This window comes from Echinops telfairi, unplaced genomic scaffold, assembly GCF_000313985.2.
Source record: "Echinops telfairi isolate 266 unplaced genomic scaffold, ASM31398v2 ScPeMD7_18;HRSCAF=68, whole genome shotgun sequence".
Lineage (NCBI taxonomy): Eukaryota > Metazoa > Chordata > Mammalia > Afrosoricida > Tenrecidae > Echinops > Echinops telfairi.
Window position 1 is genome coordinate 27657067 of NW_022103915.1, and position 4648 is coordinate 27661714.

Below are 4648 nucleotides of genomic sequence, written 5' to 3' on the forward strand. Positions count from 1 at the left end.
GTCATAGTGTGTGTTTTGTGAGATGGAGGAGGACTTTGTGAATTGGTGTTGGACATATGGGCTAATGTTGGACTTGTGGGCTTGGGCAGCACTGGGTTAGGATGTTTTCTTGAAGTGTACTTAACCTTTATATAAAACTCTCTCTTATACATGAGTTTCTGTGGATTTGCTTCTCTAAAGTACCCAGACTAACACATACGTAGATCGTTGCTACTTCATAACTGTACTTTTGCTATTGTTATGAATTAGGCAACCCCTGTGAAAGGGTCGTTGGACCCCCAAAGGAGTTGCGACCCAGAGGTTGAGAACCGCTGCTTTAAAGTAATGCCTTTGCTTTTCAACACTTGAAAGTGGTCTTGTGCAACAGATTGACCCGATCGATACAACATGATCTTCGATTTCTTGACTGCTGCTTCCATGCAGGTGGGTGGTAGATCCTCGTCAAATACAGCTGGACTACAAAAGAAGGTGCGGCACTCTCTTCCCAAACATCAGTCCTTGAAAGCTCGATGGATCACAAAGGCCCAATCTGCAATTAATTGTGGAGATGGCATTCTGCACATGAGGTCACCATGAGCTGGTGCCAACAAGATGGCAGCTAACAACACATAACCACCGCCACCAGCCCCAGTATGACAGGAGGCTGAAAGGAGCTCTCCGGAGGCCTGGAAGGTGGGAAATGAACAGCACCTGCCCAAGATCAACCTGTGCTTCTCACTAGAAAGAACCTGATTTCCAGCTGATGAAACAGAAGAACTTGAGATGGTAAGAATGGCATCCATCACACCAGACCATAGGAAGGTCGTGAAGCAAGGCAAGAGGAGAGTCTGGGAAAGTTCCTCAAATGGGAAGAATGATGAACAAAAGAACCACCCTTCCCAGGGACAGAACTAACCAAGAACGGAGCACTCGCTGAGCATTCACGGGACCAGTAGGTAGCCAGGCCTTTGCAGCTTCCCCTCCTCCAGCCACCAAGAGCCATAGCCTCCCAGTGTTCCCTGCCACACTCCAGGGCTCCAAGTATAAAAGTGGCTTACGCTGCTGGGCTCACAGGCAAGGATGATCAAAGGAAAGGCACTGAAGGTCCCAATTTTGCAAACCCCATAAAGCAGCCACAGCCTCTTCCCTTTTTCTAGAGAGGCTATTGAACAAATAGGCATGATTTCTTCTGGTCTGTCCCCTCAAGGATGGAGAACATCCAAAAATACCCGTGGAAACAGAGTGATTAGGTCTTCATGGCAATGTGGTCAATACGTGCAAACAGCAAACAAGGCAAAAACCATCATACCCCACGCCTGTCAGGACTCTGAGTCACACTAGTCCATCTATCTGCAAATCTGGGCAGGTTTATTGTCACCGATAGTGCTGCAGTCCCATGCAGAAAGCAAACTTTCATCACATTCTTATTCCCAATGTGATGTGCAGGTGTTCAAATCAACATTACTTTAAATAAAGGAGCCCCTAGCAGACACCAAGGTCCCAGAGCACACAAAGAAAGTAACCTCCATCCAGGTAAAACCTCAAGCCCAAACCCACAAGCAGAGACAAGTTGATTCTGACTCGCGGCTATCAGGCAACCAGACAGGGCAGAGTTCAACTACTCCACAGGTTTCCAAGACTGTAATCCTGATAGAAACAGACTGCCAAAACTTTCTCCCGGAGTGGCTGGTGGGTTCAAACCACTGATCTGTGGTTCATAACCAAGCACTTATATCCCTGTGCAGCCAGGGCTCTACAGAAGACCCACAAAACAAAACACACTCACTGCCATCGAGTCAGTGCCGACTCATAACGCCCCTATAGGACAGGGTAAAACTGACCCTTGTAAGTTTTCAAGACTGCAACTATCTGTAGGAGTAGAAAGCCCCATCCTTCTCCCTAAGAGGGGCTGGAAGTTTCGAACTGTTGACCTTGAGGATCCCAGGCAAATGAGTAACCAGTATACTAACCAGGGCTCCAACAGAAAGGCCCACAGCTAGGTGAAGAGTTGCTTCTTTTTCAAGTTTACAGCATTTTATTTTCAGTATCAAAAAGTGATATTAAGTATATAAAAAACTTCACATGGGCCAGAACCGTGTATACTATAAGGTTGTCAATAGCTGATTTTTTTTTTTTTTTTCAAAACAGCCAGGCCTTCCTTCCAAGGACCCCTCTGGGAGTTTGCAGGTCAGCCTGTAACTATTTGAACCACCCAAGGATTGCCAAAGAGTCAGTCTCCCCAGGAGGACAACTGACATGGTTTTGAGTTGTACGTACCAGGGCCAGCAGCATCTGACTCTCGTAGCAGCTGTTAGGAAAAGCACATTCTACGTCCGGATTGCAGGCTTACTAAATCAGAAACCCTGTGGGTGGGATCCAGCAGGTGTTGCAACAAGTCCCCTGGGAGTTTGATATGTACTAACGTCTGAGAATCACTTCGTAAGAAAAGGCTTAAAGGAAACCAGTATAGGCGCAAGTAGAGTCGAATTCACTTAACTCCACAAATCCTTCAGGGGCTGCCGCTCGGTGCCGCGCACGGGGAAGTGGTCAATAAACCCTTGTTAAGTTGAACAGCTTCCTGGTCAGTAGAAAGTATATACCACTTACATCACCTCGCAAGGACGGAACTGGGCGCCTTTGTGAGTTACCCATTAGGCTGCTAACTGCAGTTCAAAACCACCAGCCACTCGCGGGAGAAAGACGAGGCTGTCTACTCCCATAAACAATGACAGTGTAGGAAATGCACAGGGGCAGGTCTACCCTGTCCTATAGGGTCGCTATAGGGCGAGTCGACTCGTTGACAGAGTGTCCAAACCTGTGCGCTGCAGCTCGGGGCTCAGGGAGGCGATGGAGACCAGACGGCCACCTGGGGGTGAAGGGGGCGGGGGGAGGGGGGGCTGAGCCACCTCCTCCAGCTCCGCCTACGCGGGTGCCCTAGACTGGACCGCAGAAGTTAGCATCCCACACTTTCGAGACTGGCCGAGGGGTGCCACAGGCGGGAGAGTCCGGCGGCGGGGCGGGGCCCCGGGGGACAAGGTCACGGGGCCAGGGGTTACAGACACGCCACTCCCCTCCCCCTGCCTCCCCGGGACCTGCAAAGGCAGGCGCCCGGCGGGTCCAGGCGCGCGGGCTGCCCCCGGGCTCCGTGTCGGTGCGGCCCTCACGGCCTCCAGCGTGCTTTTCAAACTCACCCCGAAAGGACCTGAGCCGGAAGCTCGGCGCCTCGGTTCCCTGCGCAGCTCGGTAGCCAGGCGTTCGCACGGAACGCTCGTCCCGCCACTCCCCCGGGGACTGCGCTCGGAGTGGCCGGGTGCCGCGCGGCCTGACGGGACTTGTAGTTCTCGGTTCGCTAAGCCGAGGACGCACGGCCTAGGCGCCACCGGGCGGGTCCCGCTGGACCACTCCATGCGTGCAGGCAAGGGGCCAGCACACACGGATCCTTCAGAGGGCCTTCTTGCACAGAACCTAGCTGACAACGTTTTCAAGAGGCATTCCAAATAATGCATTCTCGCTCCCACTGTCATGGGGTGAGTGCCCTGCCACCCGTAGGGCCCTATCCCGCCCCTGTGCATTTCCCAGACCGGCACTCTTTGCGGGAATAGAAAGCCCAGTCTTTCTCCAGCAGAGGCTGGTTTCGAACTTCAGACCTTGAGAATCACAGCCCAATACATAACCACTACACCACCAGAGCTCCTCTAAATAACGCATAGATCCGTGTTTACTAGAGAGTGGAGCTGTAGATTTGTATGTTAAATTTGTATATTGAAACACATAAAGTCTTACCACAAGCAGGCAAGAAAAAAATTACCGGGCAGCCTAGCCACTCACTGCCATCAAGTCAATGTCACCTTAGAGTGACCCTGAGAGTTTCCAAGGCTGTTTGAGGGAGTGGGAAGATCTTTTTCCAACAGAGCAGTCTGGGGGTTTGAACTGTGGACCTTGTAGATTGCAGCCCAGCACATAACCACTATGCCACTAGGGTTCCTTCACTAGGTAATCATTGAGTAGTAATTGTGCAAATCATTAAGCGTTCGACCACTACCTGAAAGGTTGGCAGTTCAAAGCAGCTGGAGATCTGCTTCCCAGGCAGAAGGGGTTCTACTCTGTCACCCACAAGGTCATCATGCATCTGAACAAACTCCACTGCACCTAACGACACGGAAGCCTATCTTCGTTATCTGTGCTTATCATTCATTCCTTCATCGACCTTTGCATATAAGATGTACTTTTTTCTCTTTTTTTCTCTCTCTTTCTTTTAAAATCATTTTATTGGGGACTCATACAACTCTTATCACAATCCATACATAAATCAATTGTATAAAGCACATTTGTACATTTGTTACTCTCATCCTTCTCAAAACATTTGCTCTCCACGTAATCCCCTGGCATCAGCTCTTCATTTTCCCCCTCCCTCCCCGCTCCCCACTCCCTCATGAACCCTTGATAATGTGTAAATTATTATTTTGTAATATCTTACACTGTCCGACGTCTCCCTTCACCCACTTTTCTGTTGTCCGTCCCCCAGGCAGGAGGTTGTATGTAGATCCCTGTAATCAGTTCCCCCTTTCTACCCCACCTTCCCTCAACCCTCCCGGTATCTCCACTCTCAACACTGGTCCTGAAGGGATCATCCATCCTGGATTCCCTGTGTTTCCAGTTCCTATCTGTA

General features: G+C 50.3%; 1 protein-coding gene across 2 annotated transcripts in view; it reads right to left on the reverse strand.

Annotated features, from left to right (window-relative positions):
• Window positions 1-3247, reverse strand: part of ADCK1 (aarF domain containing kinase 1) — a 140694-nt gene extending 137447 nt beyond the window's left edge. For both annotated transcript variants that reach the window (XM_045288136.1, XM_004699056.2), the window contains exon 1: window positions 3171-3247. The gene's annotated coding sequence lies outside the window, so the exon portion shown is untranslated. The remainder of the gene's footprint in view (window positions 1-3170) is intronic.
• Between the last annotated feature and the right edge of the window lie 1401 nt (window positions 3248-4648).